Consider the following 27,421-nt stretch of genomic DNA (forward strand, 5'->3'; position numbering starts at 1 on the left):
TCCTGCAGTAACAGGAAAGGACTCCAATTTGTATTACTAGGAGACACTCAGTCAACTATTATCTAGAATTCAGAAGGAATTAAAAACTGCCAGACTACTGATAAAACTGGAATGAGAGACACAATGACCAATCTATATATTCTGACCAAAACTAAAATAAAACCACTGACCAGAGAGAAAATGGAAATACATTTTGTGTCTCCTTACCTATTTGTCACCTCAGTCAGAAATCCAGGGCCCATGACAGGCAATTGGCCCTTCAAGGTATGAGAGCTGGACTTTGAGGAATGCAGAGTGCTGGCCCTTCACTCTTCTATCACTGCATTCCCTCCCAAATCAACTCACAAATCACAATTCTGAGCAGGAAGTAGGAGAAATTTAGAAGTGCCACATTACATGCTGAGAGGAAGAGTTCTCATAGATAAATGTAAAAGCAGAAGTGAGCATATGAAACCCACTGGTAGATATACAATTTAGGAATTTTGATGATTCCTTTCTTTCTGTTTAAAAAGTCAAGTGCCTCAGTGGCTCAGTCAGTTAAGTGTTTGCCTTTCGCTCACGTCATAACCCCAGGGTCCTGTGATGGAGCCCCACATGGAGTTCCTACTCAGCAGGGAATCTGTTTCTCCTTCTCCCTCTGTCCCTCTACCTCCTCCCCCATTCGTGCTCTCTCTCTCACATCTCTCTCTCTCAAATAAATAGATAAAAATCTTAAAAAAAAAAGTCAAAGTCTGGAAACAGGTAGTTGAAGTAAATACAGTATTTTGAAGCAGAGGCACGGTCAATAAATGTCTGTTAGAAAAATCTCAGCATCAATTATCAATTTGGTTTGTTGAAAGGTTCAGAGTATTTGTCAGTACACTATTCCATCCTGCCCAATGAAATCTTGTTCTCATTCCCAATTTCAACTTCATCCACCCTCCATAAGTCTAACAAATAGGAAAATAATTATATTGTTGTATTTCACTGGATAGGGCATTATATTGAACAGTCTTTAATAACAAAGATGCTTTATGTCACCTATCATTTGCTTTTAAACTTACAAAAATGTATGGATATAAAAAGCATATGTAACATACTAATTTTAATTTGCTTTTAAATTTATAAAACATGAATATAAAAGTTTATGCAATTTTCTAAATGTATGAATACAAATGCATGTGGTAGAAATATGATATATTAACTGTTTATTCTGGGACATAAATAATGTCTAATTATTACCTTTTATGTATGACTTTAAAAAATCTATAAAATTTACACATTACAGGAAAAAAAAATTAAACCTGAGAGGTACTCTGGAGAAGAATTGTCTTACCTTCTTCTGTGGAACTGGGAAGCTGGATGTCAGAGAGGAGAACTAATGGACCAAGGTACAAGGATAGTAGCTACAGAGTCAGAAATAGAAACTTGGCCCTTTTAATCATCTTTCTATTGTTTATGTATAATATATAAAAATTTTTAATTAAAAGTATAAACATGTAGACATAGATTCTTCTCCATTTTTATTCATTCAAATAAATATAGGGGCACCTGGGTGGCTCAGTCAGTTAAGCGTCTGCCTTCAGCTCGGGTCATGATCCCAGGGTCCTGGGATTGAGTCCTGCATTGGGCTCCCTGTTCAGTGGGGAATCTGATTCTCCTTCTCCCACTCCCCCCACTTGTGCTCTCTCTCTGTGGTACGAATGAATAGATAAAATCTTTATATATAAAAATATATAAAAATATATATTATATATTCAATAAGTTGGGCAAAAGAAGTCCTATTATATATATATAAAGATTTATATATAAATATATATATTATATATATTATATGGCAATAACCTATCAAGAGCAAGATCTTTGTCAACAAGGAACTAATAAATCTCACTTAGGCATATCCCTTTCATTAATTAAGCACAAAAATTGTGTGCTGAAAAAAAAGTTTACTACTCAATAGGCTAGTTACCATTTGTTTAATCCTATTGAGAAAAGAACTTAGGTAAAAGCCTATGTAAGAACTTATTCTATAAACATAAGAATGAGCTAACAAAAAACATTGTTATTTTGTCTTTGAAACTCTCATTGATGTAACTCATGTGATTGTTATTGGTTAGACAGGGATAAACAAGAGTTATTGAAGTCTGCACACAAAAAATATTATTTTCATACTTGCACACATTTCGCTTATTTGGATAAGCAAATACACCAGTTCTCATAACTGGCCGAACACATTGTCTAACTATTTAAAATCTATTTTAATATACTGTGTTTATGACTGCCGCTGTTAAGTGTGTGAAATGTTGGATATTCCTATTTTTGCACCAAATACGGAAAGAACTGCTCTTTGAATATAATCATTAAATGACTAAACTCACATGACTCACATCAATACATTTTTTTTCTTTTTAACCTGTTAAATTAAACCTATATTTATTCTGTATCTTTTTGTTTTCCTACTCCTAAAACACAATGGAATCTTCTTTTCTCTGAAGTAATTCTGAGAATTTCAGTGCAGCTTTGTGCAATATGATGGTGAGGGTCAACTAAACTGAAACTATAACATAGGAAGTAAAATATATAAATTTACACTGTTTAGCAGGTATTCAACATAATTAAAATCATATCACTTTGTGTCCTTTTTTTAAGTACATAGAAAACATGAATTCTGTTTATATCTTTATAGACAAATTAGTGAAACATAGAGAAAGCTGGGACAGCAGCACCACTGACACCGCCGCCCCCCCCCCCAGGTTTTTTCTTGAGGCTATGCTCACCTTTCTCCAAGATACTTGCCTTTTCAGTTTTGTTCTCTCTGTGGTCCATCCTGAGAGAGCAAGGTATCACTTATTATCAGCTTCTTTTAAGTATATACAAAGAGATTCCAATATCATGGTTTAACTTACACCTCTTTTCCTTTTTTTAGATGTGGGGCCAGGCAGCCACAATATACATTCCTTTTCAAGCTGCTTTGCGCAGTCGGGAATCCTTCTAACTGCCAACTATAAGAATATTTCTCTGACTTCCAGTCTCTGAATACTAGAAGTGAACCTAGAAAATTTTGATTCCAGGTATGTTTGTTTACAGATTTTAAAAAGTAAAAATAAAATGCTTAGGTTGGTAAGTATAAGCCAGTTAATAACATGAAGTCTTTATCTATAATCCAGAGTGGCTGATATTACTTTTTAATTATTTCTTATAACCCATTTCACCCCATGTTCCTTGTAAGATCCTGGAGGGATACAATGGTTCTACGCACTGGTATTCTTTGTAGTGGGTTGTGACAAAATTACATATTTGTAGAATAACTGAATGAAGGAAATGAATGCATAAAGCTACCTCTTTTTTACAGAAGGGACTTAACTACTTAACTTCTTCTAGCCAGTCTCCTATAACCTTAAAACCATATATTTTTCACGTATCATTTTAATATAATCTCACTTTAGTAAACTAATAGTCTTCTTCATTCCCCTTATTGCAAACTTTCAGTGAAATTTTATTAGAACAGATAAGAATAGGTTTAGAAGGAAAATAATTTAATTAAGCAGTACATGATCATAAATTGCTGTGAAGCCAATCTAAATCAGGGCAGTATTTAAAGAAACATATAAGATTTCAGAGTAACAAAAAAGCGAAGTGGTGAAATTGAAAGGCAACTGTGTAAAAGTGCCAGCCCCAATGTTTTGGGGCAATTAAATGCTTGAGCATTAGCTTCTCATATAATTACAAAATTTAATACAACCTCTCAAATGACAAGAAATAAATCAATTAATCAATAAGTTGGGCAAAAGAAGTCCTATTGTTTAGAGTCACAATTTGGCTTTTACTATAACAAAATAAATAACATTACGTTTAAAAAGATGGGAATATAAGCAAATAAAAAATGTTAAAATTGTTAGCCATTTGAGAAATGCAAATGAAAGGTATTATAAGATCTCATTATATGCCTACTAGAATTGCTAAAATAAATATCTATCTCTATCTATCTATCTATCTATCTATCTATCTATCTATCTATATTGACAATACCAAATGCTAGAAAGGATGCTGAGCAACTAGATCTCATAGTGCTAGTAAAATTGTACAGATTCTCTGGAAAACAGTTTGGCAGTGGTTTTTTTGTTTGTTTGGTTTTTGTTTCTAAATAAAATTAGACATGAATTTACCATGCAATTTACTCAGCAATCATACTCCTGGGTATTTATCCTAGAAAAATGAAAATTTATGCTCACATGAAAACCTGTACACAGATGTTCATAGTAGCTTGAAATAATTTATTAAATACATTATTTATTTAAATAATGAATAGCTTCAAACTGGAAACCACCCAAAGGTTTCTTTTACACGTGAATGGATAAGTGATGTGTTATGTCTCTACAATGGAATGCTATTCAGCAATAGAAAGGAATGTGCCACCAATATGCACAATATGAATGGATCTTGAGGAACTCCTGTTGAGTGGGTGGAAAAAAAGTCAATCTCAAAATATTTAATTGAAACATTTTCCATTTAGTAATATTCTTTAAATCACAAAATAATGGTCATGAGAACAGATCAGTGGATGCCAGAGGTTAGGGCTAGGGAAGGGTGTGACTCTAAAAAGGAAAAAAAAAAAAAAGAGAGTTTTTCAGTGGTGATGGATATGTTCTGAATCCTGATTTTGGTGATGTTTATATAAATACGTACATATGAAATTTCAAAGAACTATACACAAAAACTGTGTAGATGAAATCTGAATAACATCAGTAGTTGAGTTAATATTGTACCAATTTAAATTTCCTGGTTTTAATAATTTACTATGGTATGTAAGATGTTATCACTAGGAGAAGTAGGGTGTATGGTTTACAGGAGTTTTCTATTAATTTTGCAACTTTTGGAGAGTCAAAGTATTTTAAAATTAAAGTATTAAATGCAATAAAATAAAGGATACTTTTTTCTTTTATCATCTGCCTAAAGTAGAGCCAAATTATTACAAAATTCAATGGTTTTCTTCATTACCTTCATTTTCCAATTTAGCTTTTACTATTTGTACATGTATCTCATTAAAAATAATGAAATGGAAGTTCCATTTTCCTCATTACTACAACATTGGGTAGAAATAAGATAAAAAAATTATAGCGATGAACAAAAAGTAAATTTGTTAAAAAAACTATTTTTTTATTTCTTACACAACTAATATTTTATTTGCCAGTTCTTCTCAGGCTGTATTATTTTAAAACACAGCGGACAGGAGGCGGGGGGATATAGTAACAGATACAGTTATTTCAGATGGAAAGACTAGAATGCCACCACCAAAATCAACAAAATATTTGGACACAACTCTCCATTGGATCTCTGACATTTCTGCCCATTGTTTTAAGCAAAGGCATTGGCAACTTTTGTTTTATACTACCCTTTCAAGGATGTTTGTAAAGCAGTGTCTCCCTCTGGGGCAAGGGGGAGATTTGTCCCCTGAACGGAATAATAAAGATAATGCCTCTCTCCAGGGCAAAGGTTGGTGGGCCAGTGGCTAGCTGTGGCCTTATAAAATCGGTGGTTTCCTAAACTCAGAGTTGCTTAGCTATCCTACAAACTTACTGTGTTGATATCATCCATCTGGGTCCACCTTTACATTCCTTGAATGGGACTTGGGGAGCCTATCCTGTGATGAATAAAGCTCTCTGTGACCTAGAAGACTGTGCAACTAGAACAACATAATTTGATGCTTTGTGAATAAGAAAAAATCTCAGGTAAAAAGCTTTGAGGGCATTATATAGGCTTCAGAAATTTGAGGATTTCTTCCTGACAGTTCCTTGCCACAATGTGTCTTTCTTTACCCTACAGTGGCAACCCCAGACCTGCCTAAATGTGTATAGTCTCTGAATGGCAGCCTGTTCAGAATGAGAATTGGGACATTAAGACTTAATTCTGGTTACAGTTTATTAATATGCTTTGGTCCCTCTTTCATTTGACTCTTCCAGGCAAAGCTTTGGATGAAGTAGGAGATGATGGGGGAGAAAAAAAGAAGATGAAGTTTTAGCAACTTCAGACTTTGTGGAGGTGGAAGGACAGCAAAAATCCTGTACTTGGAGGAGAGATAACCTTAGACTGTGGGAGGTATGGGGATGGGAAGGCCGTTAATGATCTTTCAGATCTGCCCCTAGAGGCTTCCTCTAGAATATAAGCATCCTGGTGCTGCTTTTTTTATCTTTTCAATGATGTTTGAAAAGGAGGAGAACTAATTTGAGCGTGGAGCTCATGCTGCCTGCAGTCCTGTGAGCAATAAAGTACTTTATCTTTGACCCAGTCTCCTGTCTTCTGCCAAGATCTAGGAAGCTCTGGCAGGTAAACTTGGCTTGCAAATAGGATAAAATCTCACATTATTTGCAGTTTTGACATAAACATAAAATAAATAGAGGGTCCAGTTTAATTACTTTCTGGTTTTCCAAATTTGAAAATATAATTTGGAAGTATAGGTCTAAAAACAATAGTACTGGGCTCCGGATGATTTAAACAGTGTTTTTATAGATGGTTTATCACTGAAGTTCACAAATGCATACGTAAGAATGTACCTGACGTCCTACCACGCACTCTCTTGGCTTCTAATCCTTGTAGAATCTATGGTGGACAGTTAAAAATGAGCTTTGATTTTCCATATATTGACAACATTTCACCCTGAGCAAAGTAAATCTTGTTCAGTAGGCATACATAAGCCTAGGGAATTAACATACCAAGGCAACACTCAACCCATAGAGGAAAGGAGTTTGTCATGATGAGTCCACAGGTAGGCAGTTCTGACAAGCATTCCATATGCTTCTCAGAAAGTTCTAAGGAGAATCAAGCCCCAGTTCATCACAGTTCCTGCAGGAACATGCTTCATATTGCCTTTACCTCCTTCCTGTACTTTTCTTCACCCCACACTCTTGCTTCCTGGAATAACCACCTAAATAGCCTACCTAAACACAAAAACTTGTCTGAACCTTGAACCTCTACTTTTGGGAAGTACCTAATTTAATACAAAAGACACAGCTCACTTCACAACAGATATGTTTAGGTGGCATATTTATAAACTCACTTTCTCTGTTCAAGCAAATTCACATATTTCCATAAAAGGAAATTAAAGGTTTATATTACAAAGTATAATTTGAATCGAATTGTACAAAATGAATAAAAACTCCTCAACTTGGTAATAATACTGTTTTATGCAGCAAGATGATTCTACTGATTGATAACCATTTGGATATATGATAATTTGTGAATTTACATTAAGATGCATTAGGAAGATGTCTGCTCGAAATCAGGATTATAACCCCTGGTGAGGCACCAAGTCAAAATTATTATACTCTGCAGATGATTATTATATCTTGGACTTGTCTAATGTTAGATATTAGGGGATAGGCTAAAAAAACACTGAAACTTTGACACTACTTGATATTTTTGTGGAAAATCTACACTAGAACTGCTAAGAAACAGAGATGGAGAAAAGCATTAATCTGCATTGTATGCAAAAGATATTGAATTCCAGTTGTATTGAGTTGGATGGCATTTAGAGAACTCATAATGTGAGCGAGAGAATCTGTGATTGCTCTACAAGGAAGCAGAAGGTGGAGATGGAAGTTAGAAGAGTGAGCAGAATCTTACAGAGAAGTTAATGGCCCTGCGATGATCTATTGCAGAGCTGGAGGAACTATGAGTTTTGTGGAATTTTCTGCTTTTTTCTTAATTAGCATTGGGTGTGTGAATACAACTCAATCATTGTTAAACTCTACGGTAATACAAAGTTGATTAATAGTAGTGAAGAAATTTCCCAGTTTTCTTCTGTATCCATCAATGGTCATACTAGACAGGCTACACTGATGAATAGTAAAAACTAGCTCACAAACATAGAGCAGTCTCCAGATAAAAAAACATATTTAACTCTTATTTTCCTGATGAGGATAACCGAAACAGACAAAATTGTTCACATTTTACAAATGCTGCTTTTGAATGTCAGATAATGATTTTTCACATAGTTGTATAAAACAGCCAGTAAGGTACTAAACTAGAACTCTACTCAAGGTATTCTAACCCAAGTTGTAGGCTTTTTTCTCTCTGTAGTCATTATGATCATGCTTATTTTGGGGCCATATTTCTTTTTGTGATAGTAACAAACAGATTTTGCTGAAATCCAGATTTGGAGAAGCAGCTTTAAATCCCCTATAGCCTCATTAAAAAGAAAATAAGCTCTGGAATTTAGAGGACACAGAGTCACTCTAAGGGGGAATAAGACAATTGGAAATATAGTAGCAGCTGGTCCAGAATTCTTTTACTGATTACTTTTGCAATGTTTTCCTACCCAACTACTAAAACTAGTTACTATTATTTCCTTATTTCTATTTGACCCACTATCTCAATGGCTCAGTGTTTTAATCATCTCATTCCTGCTTCAAGACATCACACTTCATCTGATCTTTCCATTCTTCTCAAGAATCCACCTTCTCAATAAACTCAAATAACAATGATAGACAATGAAATATCTTCACTGATTTTTAAGTTCTGATTTTTAAAACAAGCTGTTGTGCAGAGAGAAAGTAGAATGAACAAGAACACTTAGATAAAAGTAGCCAGAGGGCTCTAATCCCTGGTATATTTCAGAAAAAGCACAGAATTTGTGAGTTGAAAGAAAACCTTACAAATCATCAGTTGTGAATTGACCAAGGTTACCTGAATCTAAAACTGGAAGCCAACTCTTTTGACTTAAGCCAGAGCTCTTCTCAATATGCAATGTTATGCCCTCCACATCACCAACTCTCTTGTTTTGTTTTCTCTACTTTTTGGTTGTCTTTTCTCTGTTAACTCTTCAGTGGTAAAATACTGATAGCATTGATTAAATGTTTATACTACCATAATTATGATAACTAAGGTCACTAATCCCCATGGAATATCATGATTACAAACAATATTAGCTAATGATTTTTCATCATCTATTAGATATACATTTACCTCCTACAAGCTCACAATATCCAGGATTTATAAATTAATTATTCACTTATTATTATTTTATTCATTTAGGAAGTGCATCATCAACCTCTACCAAGATAATATGAAATTATGTCGTTAATCATTTTAAGTATAATTGAACCATTAAGAAAATAGGAACAATAGCACATTCTCAGTAAGTTATATCCATTTAAATGAGTTTTTAAAGGAAAATAAGAAATTAAAAGTTTCACATAATTTGTGATTATAATAATAATCATGATTAAATCTCACTCACTTAAAAACAATCATTTTTAGTCAGAAGTCTTAGTTAACACAATGCTCATTAATAGCAAGCTTCTAATATTTTCTTGAATGTTAAGTATGCCATTGTTATTGGCATGATTTCAGTTGAAGTCTTAAGCCATAGCTATTTCTTTTGTTTTTGTTTTTGTTCTGTTTTATTCATTTATTTGAGAAAGAGAGAAGGAGAATACAGAAGTAGAGTGAGAGGCAGAAGCAGACTCCCCACTGAGCAGAGAACCTGACATGGGGCTCAATCCCAGGACACCGAGATCATGACCTGAGCTGAAGGCAGACACTTAACTAAGCCACCCAGGCACCGCTAAACCATAGCTATTTGTAATTAAGTAAATCTCTTCCATCCATAATATATTCATGATACATACACATAATAGATCTCAAAATGATGTTTCCTCCATTTATGCAGGTACTACCTTAGTCCAAGCAACTGTTACCCACCTTAAGCTATCAAAATAGGCTCTTCACTAATCCTTCCATTCCCATTTTGCCCCACAACACACACACAACACACTTCACAGTAACTGAGCTTTCTAGATTGTAAATCTGGCCAACTGACTCCAGTGTGACTTTCAAGGCTCTAGATGATACAACCACAGCCTCTCTCTTCACATTCATTTTGAGCCACTCATCTCCTTGGTTATTGTACTCCAACCACACTGTCTCTTTTCCAGTTTCTCAAACATGCTCCATCCACTCTCTTCCTCCTCAAGGTATCAGACTTGGTCTCCCTCTGCAATGCTCGTTGTGCTCCCTGTCGACATTACCACCTTCCCTAATTTTCTTTTCTTATCCTTTAAGTAACATTTTAAATGTCATCTCCTCAGTGAGACTTTCACTGGCCAACTAATTTAATTAATGCCCTCTCTGTCAGTCTTGACAATTACACACTGTTTATAGTCATATAACACTTATCATAATTTGTATTTATGAGTGTATCTACGTATGAAAGTACATACTGGTTGCACTGGAGTAAAAAATAAATCACATTCTTAATGATTTGTTTTTATAAGATGTATCAAGTAAGCTCATGGCTTTTTAACAACTTAAAAAGAGGAATTTTAGAAAAATACATTATTTTATTGTAGAGTACTACTAGCAAATCCAAAAATTAAAATGTAATACACATAAAACATAAAACCTCTATACTTTAAAAGCACCCACCCCATAAGGGTTCATCCAGATCTAGTTGAAACATACTATTTAAAAGACTGAAAAAAAATAAAAGACTGGTTGCTACTTTATTTTTACTTTTTTATTTCCCAAGATATTGATTATGTCTTTTTAATTTTTAAACAATTTGGGACTTGCAGAAAAGTCATAAAAATAATACAAAGGAGTCCCATAAACTTTTTACCTTGAATCCCCATTTATTATAATTTTACCATCCTTACTTTATCACCGAATACACAAAAAACATACAAAATATATTTTTTCCAAAAATATGGAATATAAAATGCTTCACAAGTGTCATCCTTATGTAGAAGTCAGGGTAATCCTTGTATTGTTCCGTTTTTAGTATATGTGCAGTTAAAATATACACCTAGCATTTTTAATTTTATCCAAATCTAGCTCCCATTATATTTTCCAAATATCACATCTACATGAATTAGCCAAAAGAGGCATTGTGCATATAATAAATACCAATGTTTCTTCCTTTCTTCTTTGCAGTAGCAGTATTAAAATACTTATCAAACTATAGATGATAGACATTAACTAAGTGGAACAGACACACCTGATATATACCAATATTGTCATGTAGGTGTTAATTCAGCTCCTTCACTTTTTAAAATCTGTTTTTGTTGGGGCTTTCATTATATGTTTGATGCCTCATATTAGTGAATTAAAGTTAATAATACATATGGTAAATTATAATCACTTCAGAAACATTAACTCATTTGATTCTTATAATAATCTTTGATAGAAATATTTAAAAATGGAGGTTTTCAGTAATTAAAACATATTTTCCCCTCAGTCCATAAGGAGCTATGCCGGGATTCAAATCTAAATCTGTTGGATTCTAGGGCACATTTTTAGAACTATGACGTAACTACTTAAAACTACTGGCTTTTAGATGATTCTTAACAAAGAAGAAACAAAAACTAATATATAACTATTAAAGTATAATGGTTTTAAGACAACAAGCTGCTTACAGAGAAGTAATGGAAATCATGGTGTACAGCAGGAAGTCTAAAACAAAAATCTAAAATGAAAACTGACAAAGAATATTACAGCATATTTTATCTATAGAGCCAAGTGATATGGCATACTTCCATTTGGGTGGGCTAGTCTATGTGTCAACATTACCACTAAAAATAAATGTCTGATTCAGCACCCTATTTTACCAGAAGTTATCTGACAGCTTGTATCTATTGTAAATGATGTGCATTAAAACAAGATTGCTCTCCATCTGCTAGAAAGTGAAGCAGCGGTTTCTATTATAACTATGTTTAGAAAGAAAATGAGTCAGTTACCTACAGTAGTGAAGTGCATTGTGTAAGACAGTGAACTATTAAAAAATCTTACTCAATCACTATTGAAATTTAAAGTCCTGAAGTACCAAATTATAGACAGAATTTTGTGGTTCAGACTGTCAAAAGAGAAAAGGACACTAGAGAAAATAATTACAATAAATAACTGTAATAATAACAGTAATAGTCTCTGTTACAAAAATAGTGACTTTTGTCCATATACTCTTCATCTAATAGTATTGCTTCTGTTCAGAAATTTATTACTAATCAGGAACATTACAGCAAGATTTTCTGAGTTTAATTTTTGACTTCAGTAATTAGAAATGTGTGACATTTAGCAAGTGCTTTTCTTTTCCCACCTCAGTCTCCTGATCTGTATAATGGGTATGATAAATACAGGCTTTTGTGAAGACTAAACGAATGATATAAGCTAATGGTTTATAAAAGAGCACAATAGAGTAAACTCATGACAGAGCAAATTAGTAATCATAATAGACATAGTGCTCAATGGTATTTTGTTATAAAAACCCTTAGTAGTACAAAATTGGTTGTAAAAGATGGAGTATATGGAGGTATAGAAAAAAAAAAGAAAAAACTTCAGATTAGTAATTAATCTTGACATTTTTGTGTTTCCCCCTCATTTCAACATACTGGAGGCTTTCCAAAACTATACCAATGGCTTATATTACACAATTTTATGGGATAGTTATAAATAATTGAAGTCAGTATTTGAGGAGAACTGCATTATCATTAATCCTGCATTGCATGGTACAGTAGCATGCAGGAACAGACATTACAAGAAAAGTAGCAACAGAATTATAGTTGTTAGGTAGTAAAGAACAGAAACTGTCCTTTCTAAGGACAAAAGTTTGAAATTTCATCACTTAATGTATCAAAATTGATAACAGGAAGCAACAAGTCCAATATCAACCTGGTTCAAATGTACAAATGAAAACAGGATTTGGACATAGATTGGCATAGAAAAAGACACCACTCCCTCCCACCCAACCCCCAATTATAATCAAAATCTGAACAGACAAAAAGTGTTGCTACCCAGGTTATTAATCCTATATTCATGATGGAGTTTGGTTACCAATTATGCAAACTCTTAATTAAAGAGTACCTATATACCATTTATGAATATTTCTATATACTCCTATTCCTATCAAACAGTATATAGCAAAACCTATTACTTGGTGTGGATTTAGATCTTTTCTTCTAAAATTGTGTTATCTTTTAAAAATCTCTTGTTTTCTTATGAAGAGGTATGAGGACCAAGCAAACCCATAATTCTGAAATGGTAGATATGATAATTAGCCTCACATAAGTATTTTCTGGATAAAAAACTGTTTGGGGTGAGGGGGCAGTCAAGCCACCAACCCTAGAAAATGAGACCAGAAGAAGCATTTCTCATGCATGGGTGAGTCAGCTAGACTTTAGTTATGACAGAAAGGTGACTCTCTCCTGCTTTCTCTAATAACCCCACATCCTGTTATGTCTCCCTTACTGTTCACGTTGCCAGCCAGTCTCACACTGAGCTTTAACCGTGTGGAGAAAGCACAGTTATGGATCCATTGACTCTGTCAATTTCTAAAGCTATTTCCTTCACAAACTGTGACTTGAATGGTGGGAAAAGTGCAGGGGAAGTAGTTTCCACTCCACAAGAAATGTTAGTATTTACCCACTTCTTTTTTTCTCAGCCCATACAAGCTCTTTCATTTTTAAAATTGAGAGTAAATATTCCCTTCAAATGCCAGCATATTAACAAAGGCTGACTATGCGTGGGAAAATCGAGCCCATCATGATAATCATGCTAAAAGATACAGGTGGAGATTTCTTTCTTCTGTCCCTGTAAGTTACACATTTGGGGAAAACACTCAACCACTCTTTAATTGTGCCCCTGTGGCTCTATAAGAATTAATGATGCTTTTGAAAGGTGCTTCTTTCCTATTCAGGAAGGAATGAGGCAAGTAGACTTCGGCTCATCCAGAATTCACAGTTTAGTGGAACACAGAGAACACAGAATCAAGGCATTTTTGGAATTTGACTGTACCTGAGTGAGAATATGGAAGTCCTGGATGTCAACACTAATGAATGAAAGATACAATTATTCTGAAATGAGTCACCTGTTTCCCGACTGACTCACAATTACAGTCATATGGTCACTTACAAATAAATTTTTTCTTCCTTTTTCAAAAACTGAACAGGCTTTATTTTTAGAGCCTGAGGTTTATAGAAAATTGATATCAAGTTCCCATACATCCCCTTTCTTCCTCACTCAGGGTTTCTTCTATCTTACATTAGTGTGTTACACTTGTTAAAATTAATGAAACAATACTACTGCATTGCTATTAACTAAAGTCCATAGTTTACGTTAGGATTCACTCTTTGTGTTGTACAGTTAGTGATATGGGTTTTGGCAAATGCATAATAACGTGTATTCAGCATTACAGCATCTTATGGAACAGTTTCACTGTCCTAAAAATTATCTTTATTCTACCTATTTTTCCTCCTTTAATCCCCTGCCCCAACCTCTGGCAACCACTGATCTTTCTGTTTTTGTTGTAGTTTTTTTTTTTTTTTCATAATGTCATATAACTACTTCCTTTAAATTTTCAGAACAAATCCAGTGTGTCATTTCTATTCATCCTCATGGAACTGACACATACGCAAACCTTACAGGTGTCCTATGTTAAGTTACAAAATTACCACACCACATATTCCCAAGTGCCATTTTCCTCAGGACTGAGTACCCAGTCTTGTGAATGAATGGTGGCTCACCACAAACCCCCAAATTCCTCATTTTACACCCCCCCCCCGATTAAAGCTGACTCATAATGGGTATAGTGTAGTGGGTAAGCGTGCAGGTTGCTTGAGTCTGAGCCCTGACTGCAACACTTACTGGCTCTTTGACTATGGGCAAGTAATTTACCTCTCCAAGCTTCATCTGTAAAAGAAGATAAAGGTATTAATTACCTCACAAGATACTGTGAGGATTAAAATGATCAATGTACAGGGAGTGTTTAGAATAATGACTGGCCAAAGTAAACATTCAGTAATGTTAATATTAATCTCTTTCTTTCTCTGTCTCTCAAAAAAATGGGCTCTATAAAAGATAGATAATGCAAAAGTAGTTAATTGACTCTACTTCTCTAGATGTAATAGTCCGATAGTTTAGTTTTTAGGGAAATGATGATAGAGTGACTTGAGGTTCTGGGATAGTTGAGATCATCCTTGAGAACATGCTTAGTAAAATCACCTCCATCATGAAGAAGTTCCCATAGCACAGATGAGCTCACTACATGAATTCCATATGATGTATTTAGCATCAGTTCACGTAGGACAAAGGGCAGAGCAGGATGCTCCATAAAGTATCGCGTTATACTTTGTCTCAGATAACATATATATGCTTCTACATTATGAACACTAAGAATATTATTATGAAAAATACGTAACATCAAGATCTTTCCAACTCAAACCTTTAATAAAACTACCTCCCAGAAAATGTCATAGCTCAGATATAAGTTTTAAAAAATACTATTAATTACAAGTGTTTAAGGCAGGCACTTTAATCCTCTAAATTTACCTATAATATTATTGACTAAAATAAATACTCTTATTTAATTTGAGAAAAATGGGATTTTGGTTTTAATCACAATTATCATACTTTTTTTTAATCCTATAGATCATAAAACAAAGAAGTTTTATGAGTTATTCCCTATTATTCATCTTAACATAATTAATTTTAATAAAATACACTTAAAATTATTTTTTAAATCATTCGATATTAAGTTGTCTGATAAGTGAAATCTAATATATGAGCTAACTACAAAAATTTTTTTTAAAAAAAGGCATGGCTTTAAAAATAACTTTACTAAGCAATCTCAAATGTATGTATTATTCTGCTTATAGTATCCAGGTACTTGTCTTTGAATAATAGGAACAGACACAGATCCAAAGAGTAAGAGCATTTAAGGAAGGCAGAGTTTCCAGCAGCTAGTTCTATTTCTCACTAGAAATTTCCCTATCTTCAATCATCTAAACCTATGTTTGTCTTATTCATCAGGAAGTCACTATTGATCCCTAAAATATATCTTCCTATGGAATAAACTAGGGCTTTCTCTGTAAATTTAGCATGCTTCAGTATAAAAAAAACAAAAAACAAAAAAACGTGTGGTAGCCACAGTTTGAATAATTGCCTTGTTAAATCATCATAGGTGTTATCAATGCAGTTTTCACTGTCATCTTTCTGTCATCGCCATCATCATCATCATTATCATCTCCATTACCATCCTTATCTAGTATTTGCAGGGTTTTGATAAAGAACCTCAAAATATCCATCATGAGGAACATGATTTGCTCTCAAGTACAGGGACCTGGATTCCACAGCAAATATTCCCATGGCACCGAAATCAATAATACATCTCTCTCCCATTCTCACTGAAATTATGTTTGGCTTCTTCTAATTCTTTTTCCTAACAGAAACTTCATTATGTTCAGATAGCCACCATTCCCCATTCCCTCCCCATCCCACTCCCTCGCCACCACCAAATCCCACGTGACTGAGGGAAATGGAATACACTTCCAGATCTTGGGGTGGATTCTGATTAATATAAATCCAAACAGCACATGGTATTCTCCCAGCAACTGAGACTGCTCCATGTGTGAGAAAGCAACCTTATTTAGCCCATTCAAATTGGAGTAATAGATTTGTAGTCCATATTAAGGGGTCAGATTTCTTTCTTTTTCCTGCTGCATGAGAATAAGTAAGCAATTTTCCTCAGTTGCTACTGGCAGCAACCTTATGACCATGGGGGAAAAGGATGTAGCTGTGGATGGCTGAGCAGAGTTATGGAAGGGATGTGGCTCTCTAATGATGTCATCGAGGTGTTAATTCAACCAAGCTTGGATCTAACCAAGCCTGGATCCAACCAAGCTTGCTCTTCTCTGGACTTCCTCTAAGTGAGAAAATGAATTCACTTGTCATTTAAGCAGGTAAAGTCAGGATTTTTGTCAGTGTCTAAAGTATTAGAAAACATACTGACCATTATTATACTATATTCACACTGTTTCAATGGTCTTTCTCTTCCGCCTCTGGTGTTACCCCTAACAATAACCCATTTTGTCCTCCACTCTCAGATTGAATTTCTGTAAACATTACATTTATTCAAAGTATGCTCCCAAACAAACAAGAAAACGAAAAATAAATACTAGCTTAGTGTATATCAATTAAAATCTAAGATAGCCAGTATGGAGAATACTGGCTTCTATGAGCTGGTAGCATACTAGCAAGCACAAATAGAAGAATAATTATCATTCAGAACTCTGGAAAGAGTTGGAAATAGAGTGAGGAAAGTTCATGGTGTTTGTAGCCTTTCCAGAGAAGAGGATGTTTAGGTTCTAGGAATTTGGCACCACTTATTTAGAGAAATTGCCCCAATATGAAGATGCCTATTGTTCCATTTATTAGCCAGGGTTTAATATACTTGTTTTTCTGATTAGATGTTTGCCAGACAAACTTTTAATAGATTATGTGGATTTGTGAATGTATCAAGAGGAAATATAAACCTAATGAAAATAACTCATTCAAGGTAAAATGATAAACCTGAATTCTGAACATCGAGGGGAGTTTAAAAAACATTGGCGAAACATGAACCCACTCAATTTAAAATACCTTTTAGAAACAAAGTCTTTGACATGTTATCCTCTTCTACATTTAATTTGTTAGTAACCAAAAGACAAGAAAATAATAAAATCAGATAAAATAATAAAATCAGATAGTGGTTACAGTGGCAAAGACAGTCATCTGTCACCAGAAGCTCATAGCTCATGCCACTCCAGAAACCATATTTTCTAGCTACTTGCCTTCAGATGTGACCAAGTGACTAGATGTCACTAACTATGACTATAACTGGAATAATAAAGGTCGCTACTGAGCTAGAAATAGAAAAAAGAAAAAAGGCAGATGTGCCTTTTCTCTCTCTGGTCAAAAATCAGAGGATTCTCTGGGAGAAGATATTTGCAAATGTCTTATCAAATAAGAGGCTAGCATCCAAAATCTATAAAGAACTTATCAAACTCAACACCCAAAGAACAAATAATCCAATCAAGGGCAGAAGACATGAACAGACATTTCTCCAAAGAAGACATCCAAATGGCCAACAGATACATGTAAAAATGCTCATCACCACCCAGCATCAGGGAAATACACAACAAAACCACAATGAGGTACCACCTCACACCAGTCAGAATGGCTAAAATTAACAAGACAGGAAATGACAGATGTTGACGAGGATGTGGAAAAAGAGGAACCCTCTTATGCTGTTGATGGGAATGCAAGCTGGTGCAGCCACTCTGGAAATCAGTATGGAGGTTCCTCAAAATTTGAAAATACAGCTACCCTACGACCCGGCAATTGCACTACTAGATATTTACCCCAAAGTACAAATGAAGTGATCTGAAGGAACACCAGCACCCCAATATTTATTGCAGCAATGTCCACAATAGCCAAACTATGGAAAGAGCCCAGATTTCCATCAACAGATGAATGGATAAAGAAGATGTGGTATATATACACAATGGAATACTACTCAGCCATCAAAAAATGAAATGTTGCCATTTACAATGACATGGATGGAACTAGAGGGTATTATGCTAGGTGAAATAAGTCAATCAGAAAAAGACAATTCTCATATCATCTCACTCATATGTGGAATTTAAGAAACAAAACAGAGGATCATAGGGGAAGAGAGGAAAAAATAAAACAAGATGAAATCAGGGAGGGAGACAAACCATAAGAGACTCTTAATCATAGGAAACAAACTGAGGGTTGCTGGAGGTGAGGGGGTGGGGGATGGGGTAACTGGGTGCTGGTCATTGGGGAGGGCATGTGATGTAATGAACACTGGGTGTTACATAAGACTGATGAATCACTGACCTCTACCTCTGAAACCAATAATATATTATATGTTAATTAATTGAATTTAAATTAAAAAAATAAGAAAAAAATCAGAGGATTCTCAGGCCCTAAAGGATAAGGAGCCACAAGATGAAAGGAGCCTCCATCTTTGAATCATCACATAGAAAAAAACTGCCTGACAGCTAAGAACACATGCATTGGACTCTAACTTGAGCGATAAAACAGAAAACAAATAAATGGGATTTCTATTGTGCTATCCACTGAAATTTATAGCAGTGAGTGTTACCATAAAAATTCAGAAGTTAGTAGCACAAGTACAGAACTACCTTAACAAAAATTTAAAGTACATAACATTGGTTTCATGGTTAAGGCAGCAGCATCAATGTAATTATTGTTCAGGACTGAAAATAATAAAGGTTAAAAATACTTATTAAAAAATGTCATTTGTAACATCTTGATAAATATATTGGAAGAAAAAAACAAATGCTTTTTGAGCTTGTGGATTTAAAGAAAGAAGTTTAAAAGTACAATAGTAGTAGTTGTATTAGTTGCTACATGCTTACTTTAGCAAGATATTATAGAAAAAAAAAGTATAAGTTAAAATTGGCTGGTTAATAGCAAACACTGAAAGGGATAGTCCAAGTGCAAAACTGAGGCCCCCCCAGGTTTGGAAAGCGAGTTGTTTCTAGGACCTAAATAGTAAGAAAAAATACTGAAAATGTCTTTGAGCACCAAAAGCCAATTAAGAGTTCCAATTAAACAGAAGAATTTCACCTTCAGACAAAAGATGTTTACTCCCCACTGAAGCATTGTTTTCACGCCCCACAGTAACCACAAATAGGTTGAAAGAGAAAAGCAAGAGTGTGAGGTACAAAGAAATAATTTGAGTTTGATAATTATTTCTAGAATATAACTTAGGATACTGGTATATAAAGGTAATGAGAAGCAAAGAAATAAAAATTCTACTAATTTTTAGGGAATTTATAACCACAAAGTCATGACCCTAGCTTACAAAATTCTTTGTCCCCTCAAACCTTTAAACAACTTGAAAGGAACAAGAAACAGTCTGTGAAATATATAGAGTCCACAGGGGGAAAATATTCCCCATTGCCAATTTTGTATTGGCACACATTGATGTATTGATGTATTGAATACAACAGACAAGAAAGAACCTCCCAGGGGAAGCATAGGTAAAGAACAATGGACAAGGGGAAATGTTACAGGGAAAGAAGCAGCATCTAGACAAAATACTTCCAAACCGCCGGGGCAGGAGGGCCTTCCTTTCCTTGCCTGACAGGATTTCATTATTGCTTTATGCCAATGACTACTGTGCTTCCAATCTTCTTTTCTAGCTGATAATTTTGTTTTGTTTGTCATTCTATCACTGGTCCATCCATTTATATAGTGTATGGAGGGGACAGTGGGTACAGACACCTTTTCTTTTGGTTCATAGTTTGTTGTATACAAGGAAGCACAAAAGGTCATCATGAATAGGATTACTCATCACCTAGGGATCCTCCACTCTGGTCTAAATGTAGTATATTCTATGTATAGGATTAGATATGTAAGGTTGCATATAGATATCTGGTAGCCAGAAGAGAAGACTGTGGTAGAAATGGCAAAGTATTTATTGAAAGCTCCCATTTCCATAGTCTGGTGGTGTCATGGGCAAGAAAGTGCCTAGTCAGGTGCTACATTTAATAGCTATAGTCACCATGCTGTACATGTGTACTTACTTATATTGTAACTGAAAGTTTTTTCTGGCCACTTTCCTCCAGTTCTCCCTTTCTCCAACTTCTGCCACTGGTAATCACAAGTCTGATCTCTTTTTCTATGAGTCTATTCTGTCATGTTTTGTTTAGACGTCACATATAAGTGAGTTCATACAGTATCTGTCTTTCTTTATCTGACTTACTTCACTTATTATAATGTCTTCAAGGTCCATCCACGTTGTCACAAATGGTAGGATTTCCTCTTTGTTTTTTCTTTAATGGTTCAATAATATTCCACTCTTTGTGTGCGTGTGTCAGTGCATACGTGTGTGTGTGCGTGCATGCACACATGTATGTGTATATCACAAATTCTTTGGATAAAAATGCAATGATACATTGATAGATATGTTCTTCCCATGTCATGGCTGTTGTAAATAATGCTACTGTAAAGATGAGGGTGCAGATATCTTTTTGAGTTAATGTTTTTATTGCCTTTGGATATATTCCCAGAAGTGGAATTACTGGATCATATGGTAGTTCTATTTTTAATTTTTGAGTATCCTCCATACTGTCTTCCATAATGGTTGTATCAATTTACAATTTACAACTTCCCACCACTAGTACATAAAGGTTCCCTTTTCTCCACATCTATGTGAGCATTTGCTATTTTCTTTCTTTTTGATGATGACCATTCTAACAGGCATGAAGTCATATCTCATTGTATTGTTAATTTGCATTTCCCTAATAACTAGTGATGTTGAGCATCTTTTCATGTACCTGTTGGCCTTTATATGTCTTCTTTGGAGAAATGTCTATTCATGTCTTTTACCCGTTTTTTAATGGGGTTGCTTTTTTCTTTTCTTTCTCTCTTCTTAATTTTTTATTGAGTTGTGGGAGTTCTTTATATATATTTTGGTCATTAACCCCTTATCAGATACAAAGTTTGCAAATATTTTTTTCCCCATTAAATAGGTTGTCTTTTTACTTTGTTGATGGTTTCTTCTGCTGTGCAGAAGCTTTTTACCTTGATATAGTCCCACTGGTCTATCTATCTATCTATCTATCTATCTATCTATCATCTATCTATCTATCTATCTATCTAGTTAGTTAGTTGTTTGTGCTTGAGATGTCATATGCAAAAATTAATTACCAGGACCTATGTCAAGGAGTTTTATTCCTATGTTTTCGTCTAGGAATTTCATGGGTTCAAGTTTTATGCTTAAGCTTTTTATCCATTTCAAGTTAATTTTTGTGAGTGGTGTGAAATATGAGTCTAGTTTCCTTCTTTTTACATGTGACTATCCAATTATCCCAGCATAGTGTATTGAAGAAACTGGCTTCTTTCCATTGAGTATTCTTGGCTCTGTTGTCAAATATTAGTTGATTGTACATGCTTGCATTTACTTCTGGATTCTCAATTCTGTTCCATCGGTTTATTTGTCCGTTTTAATGTCAGTACCATAGTATTTCAATGACTATGATTTATAGTATACCTGGTACTCAAGAAGTGTGATGCCTCCTGACTAAACACAATTTTTACAAGTGCTTACAAAGACAATTATCTCACTAAAACTGAAAGAAGACCAGATACCCTCAACATTTGACTTTTTCCTTTGCATGATTAAAAAAAATATCTTGAGTAAACACTACTTGACACTGTAAAACATCCACCTTGACCCTAAGGCCAGACCAATTTCTCCCTAGTCAAACCACTAAGAATCTGGCTCAAGGGAAAATATCAATTTTGGATCAATATCCTGCAAGGCTCAGCAGTCAAGCAGAACAAAATATAGCTCAGCATAAAAGCTGTTTTTTTTTTCTTCTCGTTCTTGTTCTTATTCTTTTTTTTTTTCGTTGAATATGGTTATATAACCTACAGTAAAATCCTGAATTTATGTTAAATGTGAAAGAGTGCTAATATACAAGGGGAATGGTGTCAAGTACTTATTTTATTGTTGTTAATTTTTGTCCTTTCCCTTGTGGTGGTGTTTCCAAACCAAGATTTTCTACTTTTTGAAAATAACATTTGTGCCTGACCCATCATTTATCTCATAAACTTCAAATAAATTACAGCTTAGCATTTTGTTTGTTATTTAGAGTGGAGTTTTTTTTTTTTTTGTAAACTATAGTAACTATATCTTCTGGTTATAATATTTGATATTTGAAGCATAACTCTGTTATACTCCAAGCTCGGTAAGAGTATATATCACATTGTCATCTTTGATGCCCTCATTACACCTGAGTGAAAAGAGGAAATCCATCCACATATTTTCAAATCAGTACCACTGGCTCATATGCACTTCTTGTTTTCACAGAACTCTATGTAAGAAACAATTAGAAATAATTTTAAACTACTTGGAAATATAAAATTATTCTTTTCTAATAATGGCACAGATTCTTCCAGTATGCAAACTATTCTCTGGCAGAGAGTATAAGAGCTTTCATGCCACTTGAGAATCATTTTATAAGTGAAACAATAATTTGCTTAATGTTACCCCAGTGGCTCAGATTATTCACAGATATTCCAAAAGTGTTGGAGAATCTGATAGAATAAAAGCTACCATCAGTTTCTTAGAGTGTATCTTTAAAGATAAAAATAGTGATACTAGGACTGCTATCCAGAGTACTCCCACCCCAACTTCTTCTTTGTATTGCAAAATGTTACTGGGGAAAAAAAATGCCATTTGCTTGAAAAGAGATAAGAAAAATATTTCTCGATATGAGTTTGAATGGCCTTGGCCAAAAGGGAATAGAGGAGTTCTCCTAGAAAAGGGAATAAAGACTTGAGACAAGGTATTTGTACATATTCCAGACAAGTTTAGCTAAGTTAAAAGAGACCCCCTAAGTGCCTGGGAAGAACAAGAAAAAGTCAAAGAAGTGCACAGAAGAGACAAATATCATACAGCAGTGGTTGTAGTAGATAATGTTCGTTCTTAATTCATTTTTCTTTTTCCATGTTAGCTTGGTCCCAATTTCACTCCCATGTTGTTCTGTCTTTCACATGCCAATGGTTAAAAAAAAAAAAAAAGGCTTTTGTTGTCCCATTCAGGTAGGCATCTACCCCATTTCTGAACAAGAAGACATACATGTATGTCTCCTTAGGAGCTCTTCTACACCCAAGGGAAATATAATGCTCCCCCCCTTTTTTTCCCCTTTTCTTTATTTTGAACTGAGTATCTTGTTTCTACACAGGATCCCTAGAACTTCAGTATAGCCATTTATGACAATAGAATTAGCTTGAAAAGCACACACCAAAGATAACATCACAAAGAGGTAAACGGACACACATTCTTAATGATATTGTTGAGCCACTAAAATAACCAATACAGGACTGTCTTATACCTAGATTTTTACGTGATATAATAAATTCCTTCATAATTTAAGTTACACATTGTTATTTTTTTTTCTATTACTTTATTTATTTGAGTGGACATCATTAATCAGAGTGAGAATTCAGAGAAGAAATCTCTTTTATAGGGAGTGGCTAGAAAGATGGGAAGATACTAAATATAATTACTAGAAATAGCACTGTGAACTCAGTAATTTAGAGATAAGCTTAACAAGCACCAAAAATTTAGAGAGTGAAAAAGAGAGAGAGAAGAGCAAAGAGAACAGAGATGTAGAATGTTTTGCATTATTTTGAGTTATTTGTATTATTATGAATGATGTGAGCTAAGAACACACCGAGAGTTGAATCAATTTGGGGTAAGTTTCCAGTAAAGGCTGTAGTGAACACAAACCACTCCAAATTACTCTTTCATAATCCCAGGATAATCACAATATAATTTGTATCTGAAGGGGACAGTGATTAAAGGCAATACCATACATGAACCTCCACTTGAGAAGAGGCCTGGAGAGGAATTTGGAACATTTGACCCTAGACAAAATGAATTAATGAGAATAATTTGAGTCATATATAAAACAGCTAATATGGATTTATACCCTTGAGTGAGTCTTTGAACTACTAACTTCACTCAAAATAGTGCAGACCATGAAACACAAACTTGCATATCCATGTTGTCTTGCCTAATCACATTAGCAACTCCTGAAAGGAACTTCGGATTGAAAAGTGGCAGTGATAACCCTCCTGAAGTACTTAGTAAACTGGCCGATAGGTAGATGCCTATTGTTTAGATAATTCTCTATGAATTAAATGCCATCTAGGAGTGCTGAAGTCAACCAGAGAAGGTAGTAGTAGTGTAAATAGGAGATAAGCATAGAGATATTTAGATTGATTATGGACAGATAAAACAATGAAAATAGAGCTAACATTATAATGATACTCAGTTGAATTCGTTGTTACAGATAAGAAAACACATTGGTAAGACTTGGGGGATAATTAATACAAATTTATAAGCCTAAGGATGTAGTCACTGCACTCCATTAATTACCCACTGAGTATAAGAAGTGAGCAAATAACTTCTTGGTACTCTTCACATAGGTGAATTTGGAGGTCCATTCACCTGAATCCTGCTCCTATGTGCAGGACCAAGACTGTTCCAAAGATATACTAACAACGCAAAATACACTTTCAGCAATTAGTTTTGTTCATCTATCTATCTATCTATCTATCTATCTATCTATCTATTTTTAAGAAACTTCAAGTTCACTATCTCCAAGAAGAAAATTAGAGCAAGTCAACACATAAACTCAGTAGGATGATTACTGAAGTTATTAAAATGTCTACCTTTTCTGAGTTTTCTTCTAATAAAAAGAAATAAGCAAGAAGATTTTGAGGGAGGCTAAGTTTACAGAATTTTCAAGAAACTTTTTTTGTGGGTATGTGTAGAGGATAGTTCTTCCTCAAAAAGTTAGGACTCACAATTTGTAATCTATCAAAATGTGAATATGAATGCCTGAAGATTAAGGGTGCTCATAAATTACAGATGAGTATACAAGACTTCAAGACTGATGCTTCCATGAGGAAAACAAAAACATATAGTGGCATGTCTTTAGATACTTCCTAATGTTCAAACCCATAGCAACTTCAGAACCATCTGAGTCATCAAACTAATAGATAGCAGTTAGTTGTGGGGGTGTAGTCTATAGATTCAATTTACCCATCGTACAGTCTGAGAAGATTAACAGACAAAGGTCAGCAACAGCCCTACTATTACAGATGAATAGTGAGTGCAGGCTCTAATTTGGAGCCTAGGCTAGCTCTAGGAGCCACTTAATAGAATTGAAAACCTGATATCTACCCAGAGGATCTCCTTGGTATAAAACCCCTTTCAGGGGCATGGGCAAACCTGCCTCATTTCTGGTTTCCCACATTCACAGAGTATCTTAGATTAGAATTTCTTAAGTCCATTCTACTCCCTGATAGCTGTTTACTTTGATTCTATCTCTAATTTCTCATCTATGATCAGTTTTGCCAGCAGTAGGAATCCAGGTAGATGATGGGAAAAAGTTTATTAACTATTTAAATACTGTCAATCACTCCTGTGTGCATTCAACTTCAAGACTTGAACTTCACTCCTCTGCTTTCTGGTCGTTGGCCTGCTTTTATAGAGAACTAAGATGATGACACTTTACCCTGGTTCTCTACATGGGGTCATAGATTCACAAATAAATCCTACAAACACTCTGTCATTCATGCTCTTCAAGTCAAAAATCCAGCCCACATAGAAAAATGGTATACATTATACTTAGAAAATATCAATTCCTGCTGTTTTTTATGAAAGGGGAGATTCCCCTCTCCCTCAGGTTAGCCAGCTGACATAACTCTACTGAGTTGGGGTTATATACATGCTACCACACATCTGCCAAGATGCATTTTTCCCAAATTGCCAAACCAACTCCATTATCATCATTAAAAGTAAAAGTTAAAAGTATAGCCAACTAAAAGATATTTTTTTCAGTGCAGCTTTTGAAGAAGTAAGGCAACTCTCCCTCATTTCTACTGCTACTAAGGTCAAGCTCTAAGAATCAGGTTTGACTTTAAATATATTCCAATGTTTTCTGAAGTTATAAGAGAACGAGCCAAATATATATCACTCACCCCATACAATTAAGAAAAGGTAGGAGAAATTTCACTGGTGGCACATGTCCCCTTTAATAAATCATGCAGAGTTGTTCTAGCCTTGACTATTCAATATACTCTGGACCAGGCCCAAAAGTAGAAGTTAAAGGAAAAGCCTACTGTTCCTATCCTAGATAGTACCGTACTAATCTTAGCCAAATTTCTGATAATAAGAGAAAGGTAGAATATATTTGAAAGAGTTGTATTACAAACCGGTTTATATTTATAAAAGAGCAGAGCTCTGCTGTCTCTGATATCTATGATTCATGATTGAAAAACTGTTAGAGACGTAGAGCAAACTCAAACAAAAAATTCCAAAGAACTTATTGTGATAAATGATACATGACAAAATTGCATTTAAACAGTTACTAGGCCCAAAGGCATCCTGCAGAGAATAAGTGCAAACAATATGGGGGTTTTCTACTCCTAATTCCTTTGATAAAAATGACAAAATATGTTTCTTTCATGTAATGACAGAGAAACAGGAAGCTTGAGAACATAAAATACGTTGCTATTCAGAAAGGGAGATGGCGTTCACATATATTATATTTCAGATTGACAGTTTTATTTAGAAAGGGTCTCTGGATCTTTGTTTTTAAGAATGGGGAAGGATAAGATGGTAGAATGAGGGGAGAAACACAATAGCTTCACCTCTTAACATTTTTGGCAGATAAGACTGTCTAAAGGCTAATTCGAAATTCAGTTAGCACATCCAGGGAAAAACATGCAAGCAAATATATTTCTAAACAGAATTCCAAAAGAATGCTGTTAGCACATTTGTAAATTTCCAGTTCTTTCTTACTACCCTTATCCAACAACCCAAACAAATCAGTTTAAATACAACTTCTTTCACTAATGTCTTTTGAAGCATCACTGCAGTCAGATTGAGTCAAGTCACCATCTGCTGCAAATACAAATAGAGCTACATTCAAGAATTATATTACACAGCCTTCCTAGCAAAGTTCTTACGTGCAAGCTGTTCTTGTCAAAATCAGAACCATTGTGATGATGCATCTTAATATTCAATCAGACTTTAAGTAAAGAGTGACAAAAGTCCACA

The 27,421-nt window shown here is 34.6% G+C and overlaps 1 protein-coding gene and 1 non-coding gene across 2 annotated transcripts in view; both read right to left on the reverse strand.

Annotated features, from left to right (window-relative positions):
• LRP1B (LDL receptor related protein 1B) overlaps nucleotides 1-27,421 on the reverse strand; it is a 1,450,575-nt gene that overhangs the window by 878,080 nt on the left and 545,074 nt on the right. The gene's annotated exons all lie outside the window — the stretch shown is intronic.
• On the reverse strand, nucleotides 10,676-10,780 carry LOC113263519 (U6 spliceosomal RNA). The gene has a single exon (XR_003319240.1). It is a non-coding gene; the product is annotated as a U6 spliceosomal RNA (small nuclear RNA).

This window comes from Ursus arctos, unplaced genomic scaffold (genome assembly GCF_023065955.2).
Source record: "Ursus arctos isolate Adak ecotype North America unplaced genomic scaffold, UrsArc2.0 scaffold_1, whole genome shotgun sequence".
Taxonomy (NCBI): domain Eukaryota; kingdom Metazoa; phylum Chordata; class Mammalia; order Carnivora; family Ursidae; genus Ursus; species Ursus arctos.